The following is a 13,496-nucleotide window of genomic DNA, read 5'->3' as shown; positions in this document are numbered from 1 at the left end:
CTCTTGATCTCTGGAGTGAGATTATGCCATTTCTGCCATTTTTGAGTCCACATGGAGGCGAGGCCTTTATGGGGTAAATCATTTGCACCAGGGATCTTACGGAGGTGTATAAGGCAATGGAAAAGATTGATCCAGAATACTGACCCCGCCCCCCCCCCCCCCACCCCTAAAAACTCTCATGTTTTAAATGGACACTCACTTAGATTGGCTAAACCATTATCCCTTTGCGTGGATTGACAAATTTCAAAGTTGTCGGTAATAGTGCCCGAGGTGGGCGGTTTAACTTGGGCACAATGGGCGCCACGGTAGCACAGCGGTTAGCACTGTTGCTTCACAACGTCAGGGTCCCAGGTTCGATTCCCGGCTTGGGTCAGTGTCCGTGCGGAGTCTGCACGTTCTCCCCGTGTCTGCGTGGGATTCTCCCGGGGACTCCGGTTTTCTCTCGCAAGACGTGCTTGTTAGGTTAATTGGACATTCTGAATTCTCCCTCCGTGTACCCGAAAAGGCGCCAGAATGTGGCGACTGGGGGATTTTCACAGTAACTTCATTGCAGTGTTAATGTAATGTATGTCCCTGTCAGGCAGGGAAGAGATGGTCGAGTGAGGGAACCATGGTTGACAAGAGAGGTTGAATGTCTTGTTAAGAGGAAAAAGGTGACTTATGTAAGGCTGAGGAAACAAGGTTCAGACAGGGCATTGGAGGGATACAAGATAGCCAGGAGGAACTGAAGAAAGGGATTAGGAGAGCTAAGAGAGGGCATGAACAATCTTTGGCGGGTAGGATCAAGGAAAACCCCAAGGCCTTTTACACATATGTGAGAAATATGAGAATGACTAGAGCGAGGGTAGGTCCGATCAAGGACAGTAGCGGGAGATTGTGTATTGAGTCTGAAGAGATAGGAGAGGTCTTGAATGAGTATTTTTCTTCTGTATTTACAAATGAGAGGGGCGATATTGTTGGAGAGGACAGTGTGAAATAGATTGGTAAGCTCGAGGAAATACTTGTCAGGAAGGAAGATGTGTTGGGCATTTTGAAAAACTTGAGGATAGACAAGTCCCCCGGGCCTGACGGGATATATCCAAGGATTCTATGGGAAGCAAGAGATGAAATTGCAGAGCCGTTGGCAATGATCTTTTCGTCCTCACTGTCAACAGGGGTGGTACCAGGGGATTGGAGAGTGGCGAATGTCGTGCCCCTGTTCAAAAAAGGAACTAGGGATAACCCTGGGAATTACAGGCCAGTTAGTCTTACTTCGGTGGTAGGCAAAGTAATGGAAAGGGTACTGAAGGATAGGATTTCTGAGCATCTGGAAAGACACTGCTTGATTAGGGATAGTCAGCACGGATTTGTGAGGGGTAGGTCTTGCCTTACAAATCTTATTGAATTCTTTGAGGAGGTGACCAAGCATGTGGATGAAGGTAAAGCAGTGGATGTAGTGTACATGGATTTTAGTAAGGCATTTGATAAAGTTCCCCATGGTAGGCTTATGCAGAAAGTAAGGAGGCATGGGATAGTGGGAAATTTGGCCAGTTGGATAACGAACTGGCTAACCGATAGAAGTCAGAGAGTGGTGGTGGATGGCAAATATTCAGCCTGGATCCCAGTTACCAGTGGCGTACCGCAGGGATCAGTTCTGGGTCCTCTGCTGTTTGTGATTTTCATTAATGACTTGGATGAGGGAGTTGAAGGGTGGGTCAGTAAATTTGCAGACGATACGAAGATTGGTGGAGTTGTGGATAGTAAGGAGGGCTGTTGTCGGCTGCAAAGAGACATAGATAGGATGCAGAGCTGGGCTGAGAAGTGGCAGATGGAGTTTAACCCTGAAAAGTGTGAGGTTGTCCATTTTGGAAGGACAAATATGAATGCGGAATATAGGGTTAACGGTAGAGTTCTTGGCAATGTGGAGGAGCAGAGAGATCTTGGGGTCTATGTTCATACATCTTTGAAAGTTGCCACTCAAGTGGATAGAGCTGTGAAGAAGGCCTATGGTGTGCTCGCGTTCATTAACAGAGGGATTGAATTTAAGAGCCGTGAGGTGATGATGCAGCTGTACAAAACTTTGGTAAGGCCACATTTGGAGTACTGTGTACAGTTCTGGTCGCCTCATTTTAGGAAGGATGTGGAAGCTTTGGAAAAGGTGCAAAGAAGATTTACCAGGATGTTGCCTGGAATGGAGAGTAGGTCTTACGAGGAAAGGTTGAGGGTGCTAGGCCTTTTCTCATTAGAACGGAGAAGGATGAGGGGCGACTTGATAGAGGTTTATAAGATGATCAGGGGAATAGATAGAGTAGACAGTCAGAGACTTTTTCCCCGGGTGGAACACACCATTACAAGGGGACATAAATTTAAGGTGAAAGGTGGAAGATATAGGAGGGATATCAGAGGTAGGTTCTTTACCCAGAGAGTAGTGGGGGCATGGAATGCACTGCCTGTGGAAGTAGTTGAGTCGGAAACATTAGGGACCTTCAAGCAGCTATTGGATAGGTACATGGATGACGGTAAAATGATATAGTGTAGATTTATTTGTTCTTAAGGGCAGCACGGTAGCATTGTGGATAGCACAATTGCTTCACAGCTCCATGGTCCCAGGTTCGATTCCGGCTTGGGTCATTGTCTGTGCGGAGTCTGCACGTCCTCCCCGTGTCTGCGTGGGTTTCCTCCGGGTGCTCCGGTTTCCTCCCACAGTCCAAAGATGTGCGGGTTAGGTGAATTGGCCAATGATAAATTGCCCTTAATGTCCAAATTGCCCTTGGTGTTGGGTGGAGGTGTTGAGTTTGGGTAGGGTGCTCTTTCCAAGAGCCGGTGCAGACTCAAAGGGCCGTATGGCCTCCTTCTGCACTGTAAATTCTATGATAATCTATGTTTAATCTAGGACAAAGGTTCGGCACAACATCGTGGGCCAAAGGGCCTGTTCTGTGCTGTATTTTCTATGTATGTAAGCCTACTTGTGACAATAAAGATTATTATTATTAAGTAGCTGTGTTCGGGGTCTCGGACAATTTAATGAATTGTGATCTTCCATTTCATCCCTGCCCACCGTCAGGATTATCTGGTCGCCCCAAAAGCCAACGGATCTACAGCTGGGCTGGCGAATCTCCCACGGTGTATCCCACCACAGCAAGGTTGGAAAATCGCGACCATTACAAAGAACAACAAAGAACAAAGAAATGTACAGCACAGGAACAGGCCCTTCGGCCCTCCAAGCCCGTGCCGACCATACTGCCCGACTAAACTACAATCTTCTACACTTCCTGGGTCCGTATCCTTCTATTCCCATCCTATTCATATATTTGTCAAGATGCCCCTTAAATGTCCCTATCGTCCCTGCTTCCACCACCTCCTCCGGTAGTGAGTTCCAGGCACCCACTACCCTCTGCGTAAAAAACTTTCCTCGTACATCTACTCTAAACCTTGCCCCTCTCACCTTAAACCTATGCCCCCTAGTAATTGACCCCTCTACCCTGGGGAAAAGCCTCTGACTATCCACTCTGTCTATGCCCCTCATAATTTTGTATACCTCTTTCAGGTCGCCCCTCAACCTCCTTCGTTCCAGTGAGAACAAACCGAGTTTATTCAATCGCTCCTCATAGCTTATGCCCTCCATACCAGGCAACATTCTGGTAAATCTCTTCTGCACCCTCTCTAAAGCCTCCACATCCTTCTGGTAGTGTGGCGACCAGAATTGAACACTATACTCCAAGTGTGGCCTAACTAAGGTTCTATACAGCTGCAACATGACTTGCCAATTCTTATACTCAATGCCCCGGCCAATGAAGGCAAGCATGCCGTATGCCTTCTTGACTACCTTCTCCACCTGTGTTGCCCCTTTCAATGACCTGTGGACCTGTACTCCTAGATCTCTTTGACTTTCAATACTCTTGAGGGTTCTACCATTCACTGTATATTCCCTACCTGCATTAGCCCTTCCAAAATGCATTACCTCACATTTGTCCGGATTAAACTCCATCTGCCATCTCTCCGCCCAAGTCTCCAGACAATCTAAATCCTGCTGTATCCTCTGACAGTCCTCATCGCTATCCGCAATTCCACCAACCTTTGTGTCGTCTGCAAACTTACTAATCAGACCAGTTACATTTTCCTCCAAATCATTTATATATACTACAAACAGCAAAGGTCCCAACACTGATCCCTGTGGAACACCACTGGTCACAGCCCTCCAATTAGAAAAGCATCCCTCCATTGCTACCCTCTGCCTTCTATGGCCTAGCCAGTTCTGTATCCACCTTGCCAGTTCACCCCTGATCCCGTGTGACTTCACCTTTTGTACTAGTCTACCATGAGGGACCTTGTCAAAGGCCTTACTGAAGTCCATATAGACAACATCTACTGCCCTACCTGCATCAATCATCTTACTGACCTCCTCGAAAAACTCTATCAAGTTAGTGAGACACGACCTGCCCTTCACAAAACCGTGCTGCCTCTCACTAATACGTCCATTTGCTTCCAAATGGGAGTAGATCCTGTCTCGAAGAATTCTCTCCATTAATTTCCCTACCACTGAAGTAAGGCTCACCGGCCTGTAGTTCCCGGGATTATCGTTGCTACCCTTCTTAAACAGAGGAACAACATTGGCTATTCTCCAGTCCTCCGGGACATCCCCTGAAGACAGCGAGGATCCAAAGATTTCTGTCAAGGCCTCAGCAATTTCCTCTCCAGCCTCCTTCAGTATTCTGGGGTAGATCCCATCAGGCCCTGGGGACTTATCTACCTTAATATTTTTTAAGACACCCAACACCTCGTCTTTTTGGATCACAATGTGACCCAGGCTATCTACACCCCCTTCTCCAGACTCAACATCTACCAATTCCTTCTCTTTGGTGAATACTGATGCAAAGTATTCATTTAGTACCTCGCCCATTTCCTCTGGCTCCACACATAGATTCCCTTGCCTATCCTTCAGTGGGCCAACCCTTTCCCTGGCTACCCTCTTGCTTTTTATGTACGTGTAAAAAGCCTTGGGATTTTCCTTAACCCTATTTGCCAATGACTTTTCATGACCCCTTCTAGCCCTCCTGACTCCTTGCTTAAGTTCCTTCCTACTTTCCTTATATGCCACACAGGCTTCGTCTGTTCCCAGCCTTTTAGCCCTGACAAATGCCTCCTTTATCTTTTTGACGAGGCCTACAATATCACTCGTCATCCAAGGTTCCTGAAAATTGCCGTATTTATCTTTCTTCCTCACAGGAACATGCCGGTCCTGTATTCCTTTCAACTGACACTTGAAAGCCTCCCACATGTCAGATGTTGATTTGCCCTCAAACATCCGCCCCCAATCTATGTTCTTCAGTTCCCGCCTAATATTGTTATAATTAGCCTTCCCCCAATTTAGCACATTCATCCTCGGACCACTCTTATCCTTGTCCACCAGTACTTTAAAACTTACTGAATTGTGGTCACTGTTACCGAAATGCTCCCCTACTGAAACATCTACCACCTGGCCGGGCTCATTCCCCAATACCAGGTCCAGTACCGCCCCTTCCCTAGTTGGACTGTTTACATATTGTTTTAAGAAGCCCTCCTGGATGCTCCTTACAAACTCCGCCCCGTCTAAGCCCCTGGCACTAAGTGAGTCCCAGTCAATATTGGGGAAGTTGAAGTCTCCCATCACCACAACCCTGTTGTTTTTACTCTTTTCCAAAATCTGTCTACCTATCTGCTCCTCTATCTCCCGCTGGCTGTTGGGAGGCCTGTAGTATACCCCCAACATTGTGACTGCACCCTTCTTATTCCTGATCTCTACCCATATAGCCTCACTGCCCTCTGAGGTGTCCTCTCGCAGTATAGCTGTGATATTCTCCCGAACAAGTAGCGCAACTCCGCCTCCCCTTTTACATCCCCCTCTATCCCGCCTGAAACATCTAAATCCTGGAACGTTTAGCTGCCAATCCTGCCCTTCCCTCAACCAGGTCTCTGTAATGGCAACAACATCATAGTTCCAAGTAGTAATCCAAGCTCTAAGTTCATCTGCCTTACCCGTAATGCTCCTTGCATTAAAACATATGCACTTCAGGCCACCAGACCCGCTGTGTTCAGCAACTTCTCCCCGTCTGCTCTGCCTCAGAGCCACACTGTCCCTATTCCCTAGTTCTCCCTAAATGCTCTCACCTTCTGACCTATTGCTCCCGTGCCCACCCCCCTGCCATACTAGTTTAAACCCTCCCGTGTGACACTAGCAAACCTCGCGGCCAGGATATTTATGCCTCTCCGGTTTAGATGCAACCCGTCCATCTTATATAGGTCACACCTGCCCCGGAAGAGCTCCCAGTGGTCCAGATAACGGAAACCCTCCCTCCTACACCAGCTGTTTAGCCACGTGTTTGTCTGCTCTATCTTCCTATTTCTAGCCTCACTGGCACGTGGCACAGGGAGTAATCCCGAGATTACAACCCTCGAGGTCCTGTCTTTTAACTTTCTGCCTAGCTCCCTGAACTCCTGCTGCAGGACCTCATGCCCCTTCCTGCCTATGTCGTTAGTACCAATATGTACAACGACCTCTGCCTGTTTGCCCTCCCCCTTCAGGATTCCCTCTACCCGTTCGGAGACATCCTGGACCCTGGCACCAGGGAGGCAACATACCATCCTGGAGTCTCTTTCACGTCCACAGAAGCGCCTATCTGTGCCCCTGACTATAGAGTCCCCTATTACTATTACTCTTCTGCGCTTTGACCCTCCCTTCTGAACATCAGAGCCAGCAGTGGTGCCACTGCTCTGGCTGCTGCTGTTTTCCCCTGATAGGCTATCCCCCCCCGACAGTATCCAAAGGGGTATATCTGTTCGAGAGGGGGACAACCACAGGGGATTCCTGCACTGACTGCCTGCCCTTTCTGGTGGTCACCCATTTCTCTGCCTGCACCTTGGGTGTGACCACATTTACATAACTGCGATCTATGACGCTTTCCGCCACCTGCATGCTCCTAAGTGCATCCAATTGCTGCTCCAACCGAACCATGCGGTCTGTGAGGAGCTGCAGTTGGGTGCACTTTCTGCAGATGAAGCCATCCGGGACGCTGGAAGCCTCCCGGACCTGCCACATCTCACAGTCAGAGCACAGCACCCCTCTAACTGACATTGCGTCAATTAATTAAAATTAAAATTTAGATCAGGTGGTTTCCACAAAATACAGGCTTGACACTTAACCACTCTCGTGCTTTTGCGTGGGATTGATGCCAGTTAACAGTAGCCCACGGGTTGTATTTTTGCTTTATTTGCTCGTCTTTGCTACACATTAGGAGAACATTAAAGAACCTGGAGTATTTTCCCTTTAAATGAGAGATGTTACTGTGGCCAATATCGTAGAATCATAGAATCCCTACAGTGCAGAAGGAGGCCATTCGGCCCATCGAGTCTGCACCAATCCTTCGAAAGAACACCCAACCTTTGCCCACTTCCCCGCCCTATACCTATAACCCCACCTAACCTTTGGACACTAAGGGCAATTCAGCATGGCCAATCCACCTAACCCGCACATCTTTGGACTGTGGGAGGAAACCGGAGCACCCGGAGGAAACCCACGCACACACGGGGAGAACGTGCAGACTCCACACAGACAGCGAGCCGAGATCAGAATTGAACCCGGGTCCATGGCGCTGTGAGGCAGCGGTGCTAACCCCTGTGCCATCGTATGGTGGGTGCGATGCTAACTGGGACAATCTGTGGACAATCAGTGGTGTAGTAAGAAGAAGGAGTTAGCCTCACTGAGCACCAAGTATTTCAAAAACCTGCTTTTACTGTCAAATAGTTTAATAAATCAGAGGATGCTGATGTGGGTGTTTGACAAAAGAACCAGAGGTGGTGCCGGGAGAAATTTTATCTTACACTATGAGCTGTTATAACCAAGGATGTATTGCTTGGAGAATGGTCCAAGTGGATCCTGTTTTTTAATTACTTTCTCAGAGTTACAAAGGCAGGGCTCAGAGTGCGGACAGGGGCGAACCCCGAATCCAGCTCCTTGCCTGCTCCAAAAAACAATTCAAATTGAATCCAATTCAATTTGGGCTGTTTAGCACAGGGCTAAATCGCTGGCTTTGAAAGCAGACCAAAGCAGGCCAGCAGCACGGTTCAATTCCTGTAACAGCCTCCCCGAACAGGCGCCGGAATGTGGCGACTAGGGGCTTTTCACAGTAGCTTCATTTGAAGCCTACTTGTGACAATAAGCGATTTTCATTTCATTCATTTCATTTCATTTCAATTCATGGTCCCCACAAGAGAGACGTACCAGATCCAGGCATTGCACCTGACCTCACGCTCACCTTAGCCAAAAGGCCGAGCAGCGATGATCCAAGCAGATTCACTGGGAACTTTCATGGTTAAATTGGATGGGTGCTTGGTGGGATGGGCGGGGGCAGTGGGGGTGGGGAGGTGGGGAGGGGGGGGGGTGGGGAGGAGGTGTTATGTGAGACGGTGATTTGCAGCATACGGGGAAAGAGTAATGGAACTGGACTAATTGGATTGTTCTTTGAATGGGCTAGCATGGGCACAATGGGCCAAACAGCTTCCATCTGTGCTGTATTACTTTATGATATTTATCTTTCTATGATAAAAATGCACAGCATGGATTGATCCATTTAAACTAGAGGCTATTTGACACAGCGTCGAGCCCTTTTAATGAAGGATGCAGCCAATGGTTCTTTCGAGTTTCTTAGAGTGACTGCCCTTGACATCAAGTCAGCATTTGACCGAATATGGCATCAAGGAGCCCTAGCAGAACTGGAGTCAATGGGAGTCAGGGGGAAAACTCTCCGCTGGTTGGGGTCACACCTGGCATAAAGGAAGATGGTTGTGGTGGTTGGAGGTCAATCATCTCAGCTCCAGGACATCACTGCAGGAGTTCATCGGGGTAGTGTCCTGGGCCCAACCATCTTCAGCTACTTCATCAATGACCTGCCTTCCATCATAAGGTCAGAAGTGGGGACGTTCGCTAATGACTGCACAATGTTCAGCACCATTCACAGCTTCTCTGATAATGAAGCAGTCCATATCCAAATGCAGCAAGACCCGTGAATATCCAGGCTTGGGTTGACAAGTGGCAAGTTACATTTGCGGCACACAAGTGCCCGGCAATGACCATCTCCTACAAGAGAGGGTTTAACCATCGGCCCTTGACATTCAATGGCACTACCATCGCTGAATCCTCCACAATCAATATCCAAGGGGTTATGATTGATCAGAAACTGAATTGGACTAGCCACATTAATACTGTAGCTACCAGGGAAGGAATCCTACGGTAGTAACTCACCTCCTGAGCCCCCAAAGCTGCCCACCATCGACAAGGCACAAGTCAGGAGTGTAATGGAATACTCTCCACTTGCCTGGATGAATGCAGCTCCAACAACACTCAAGAAGCTCAACACCATCCAGTACAAAGTAGCCCGCTTGATTGCTCCCCCTTCCACAAACATTCAAACCCTCCACCACCAAACAGTGGCAGCCGTGTGCACCATCTACAAGATGCACTGCAGTAACTCACCAAGGTTCCTTAGGCAGCACCTTCCAAACCCACGACCACCACCATCTAGAAGGACAAGAGCTGCAGATACCTGGAACCGCAACCTGGAGGTTCCCCTGCAAGTCACTCAACACCCTGACTTGGAAATATATCGCCGTTCCTTCACTGTCGCTGGGGCAACATCCTGAAACTCCGTCCCTAACAGCACAGTGGGTGTACCTGCACTTCAGGGACTGCAGTGGTTCAAGAAGGCAGCTCACCACCACCTTCTAATGGGCAACTGGGGATGGTCAATAAATGCTGGGCCTAACCAGCGACCGCCCACATCCGTAAATTAATTTGTTTAAAAAGTATCCCGACTGAGAGAGTTTGTGTGCGCAGCATTGTCTGTATTGAACTATAGAATGGTTCACAGCACAGAAGGAGGCCATGCAACGCATCGTGTCTCTTTGAAGGTACTATCCAGTTGGCCGTATTCCCTGTGATCTTTCCACAAAACATATCAGTCCAATCTTGTGATATTAGGGTTCAGTGACCAAAGGCTTCCCTTATTCACTCCTGATGCAAGTGTTAGCCAGCAAAATGAAGTTTGGGTGAAAGGTCATCGGCCTGAACCAATAACCCTGGGTCGAAACATATTGAGGCGTCGGGGGTCTCACCAACTGGCTGGACACCAGTGAGAGGCCCACGTTGCCTTCTTTCGGGAAGGCCCCTTGAACCACTTGCCCATCAAGCAGTGGTGAAGTCATGGGTATGGCCTTTACCTGAAATCAGGTCCCCTGGAGCAGAGGTCTCGCAGTCTCGCCCAGCGGGAGGTGCTGGCCAATCAGAGACCGGAAGCTCTTGCGCTTCAGCAATAGGCTGTGACAGATGCAGGAAGAGCATCCCCTGGAGTCCCTGGATCGCAGCGCGATACCGGACAAAGGTAAGTGACGTCGGTGGCGAGAGTTTCATGGGGTGGGGATCGCATGGCGACTGGCTCACCTGCAGCGGAGCTAATCCCAGTGGCGGCTGGGTGAGGCTCTTAAGTGGTCATTAATTGGCCAAATGAGGGCCTCAGTTAGCAGTGGGCTGGCAGGACAGCCAGAACCTAATTCAGACAGAGGTGAGAAACCACCCTCCTCCACGCTCGCCACCAGCCAGAGCACAAAACTCTGCCCAGACATTCCTCACCCTATAGATTCCGCCTGACCTGTTGAGTACTTCCAGCACTTTTGTTCTCCGGTATATCAGGGGCTGGATTCTCCGCCGGTGGGAGCTCCGTTTTGCCGGCAGCCCGGGAGTTGCGACGGCGTGGGGCTGCCCCACAGTGGGAAACCCCATTGAACGGCCAGCGTAACGGAGCATCCGGCCGGCGGGGTGAACCAGAAATGTGGCGCGGTGGGGCGACGAATGCAGCCCCTGATTTTCAGCATCTGCAGTATTTTGCTTTCCTATCATAGGTGGAAGATTTCCTAATATTTCAAGACGTATGCATCCGAGCCATTTCTGTACATGTCCCGGGACACTGGGGAAGGGTTAAGGGAACTGCGTCAATATTACAGGAATCAGAGGACGTCTTTGTAAATAACACGCAATGAAGTAACTAAAGGTTAAAGATCTCTGGTTGTGGCTTAGGCTCAAGTCCACCTCAACCTTTCAAATCTAAACCTGCTCTGGGTCTATGTATAAAACAGACACCCAAAAAGTGCTAGCCAGTCTGCAGTGTAATTCCAGTGTTTACCCCAGTTCAAACGAGTGAACGGTGGACGTTAATACTTAATTCTGGCTTCGGCTGTACGTCTTGTAAAATTCTCAGGCCGCCATTTGTTCAAAAATATATTTTAGCTGCTGTTCAGCCGATCCAGTGTCTCAAGCCGGATCTTTTGCAAAACCTTTCAAAACTGATAAAGGCCGCAGCCAGTTTAGCCAAGTGGCTGGCAATTGCCAGGGTTCCGTCAAGCCTCAACAAGGCAACTCCTTCAATACAGCTGTGCCCAGGCACGTTATGGATCACACTAATAATGCAGATTGCGGCAATTGCAGCCAAAGCAGTCAGCTTACTTATGGCTTTTCACTCCTTTTCCCGGTTCTGTTCTCCATCTTTCCTTCACGCTGGACTGTAGCTTTTAGGGTGACCAAACGTATGGGGCTGTAAGTGCACGAGAGACACCAATAAACCCAATAGGGAATTCTGGGGGAACATCTTCACCTGGAGAAAGTGGGCATCTTTATGCTTCTCCTTCTCACCCTGCCAGTATATCCATCTGAAAGAAAAACACAAAATGCTGGACAAACTCAGCACGTCTGGCAACATCTGTGGAGAGAGAAACAAAGTTAACCCTTCAAGCCCGTATGAATCTTCTTCATAGCTTAAAAGGGGTTCAATCTTCGGAGATGGGAGGAGAAAGGAATTAGGACACGAAAAGATTTGCTTCTTGGAGGTCGTTTTGTGGGATTGAAGGAGCTGGGAGCGAAGTATGGGGGAAATATTTAGATACATGCAGGTTCGAGACTTTTGGAGGAGGAGAAGGCGCCGCTAGAAGGGATCAAGGCAAAGTGGGAGGAAGAGTTGGGAGAGGGTATGGAGGAGGGGTTCTGGTGTGAGGTACTCCGGAGGGTGAACGCCTCCACCTCGTGTGCGAGGTTGGGGCTGATACAGCTGACGATGGTGTGTAGAGCACACCTCACAAGGGCGAGGATGAGCCGGCTCTTTGAGGGGGTAGAAGATGTGAGTGAACATTGCGGGGGGGGGGGGGGGGGGGGGGGGGGGGGGGGGGGCAAACCACGTTCATATGTTTTGGTCCTGGGGGTGTTAATTGTAACATTAAGGACTAAAGAAGGTATTGATGGTGGCATAAAGGTAAGAAAGCAGAATGTCTTAATAGGAGAACTAAGGTCAGTGTTCAGTTAAAGAAAAATTAAAGAACAAGTGACAGATGGCCCTGTGGGGGAGGGGGTTCATTGGGACAAAGTATACCAGGCGGGATTCTTCGTGCCCCGGGACACCCAGAATGCATTTCCCGATGGGATGGAGAATTGTGCGTCAGGGGAAAATCGGGATTGGCACCACCGAACAGCATACTCCGACCCCCCATCGACAACGTGAATGAGGTCCGTGATGTGCGCCAACGGGGGGATATAAATAAATGTAAACGTGTCTTAATGACCCACTTGCATCTATTTAGCGCCCCCGGCACCCTATGCTCCAGCCTCCCGTGATTCTCTGATCACCGTGGCCGGGAATCACGTGGGCGCGGATCACTTGCAGTCTCAGCAATCATAAGCCTGGTGTGGTGAACCTCGCGGTGGGCCGAGGTGGCTACCGTTGCCCCCTTGACCTAAGGCGAGGTCCACCACACCAGGGCCTCGCTGGTAGAGGCCAAGGTCACTTCCCCCAACAATGCACTGCCTGCCCATGCCTCCTCTAGTAGATCCTCCCACGCACCGCGCCCCCCCCCTCCCCCTCACAGGGACCGCTATAATAGAGGGACCGCCCCAGGGAACCCTGTAATAGGGAGACCCCTCCACAGGGACCCCTGTAATAGGGAGACCCCTCCAGAGGGACCCCTGTAATAGGGAGATCCCTCCACAGGGACCCCTGTAATAGGGAGACCCCTCCACAGGGACCCCTGTAATAGGGAGACCCCTCCACAGGGAGCCCAGTAATAGGGAGACCCCTCCCAGGGAGCCCAGTAATAGGGAGACCCCTCCCAGGGAGCCCAGTAATAGGGAGACCCCTCCACAGGGAGCCAGTAATAGGGAGACCCCTCCCAGGGAGCCCAGTAATAGGGAGACCCCTCCACAGGGAGCCCAGTAATAGGGAGACCCCTCCCAGGGAGCCCAGTAATAGGGAGACCCCTCCCAGGGAGCCCAGTAATAGGGAGACCCCTCCACAGGGACCCCTGTAATAGGGAGATCCCTCCACAGGGAGCCCAGTAATAGGGAGACCTCTCCACAGGGACCCCTGTAATAGGCGGACCCCCACAGGGACCCCTGTAATAAGGAGACCTCCAAACAGGAACCCCTGTAATAGGGATACCCCCCCCAC

Source organism: Scyliorhinus torazame, chromosome 12 (genome assembly GCF_047496885.1).
Source record: "Scyliorhinus torazame isolate Kashiwa2021f chromosome 12, sScyTor2.1, whole genome shotgun sequence".
In the NCBI taxonomy this organism is placed as follows: Eukaryota; Metazoa; Chordata; class Chondrichthyes; order Carcharhiniformes; family Scyliorhinidae; genus Scyliorhinus; species Scyliorhinus torazame.
Note: the sequence above shows the minus strand (reverse complement) of the source record.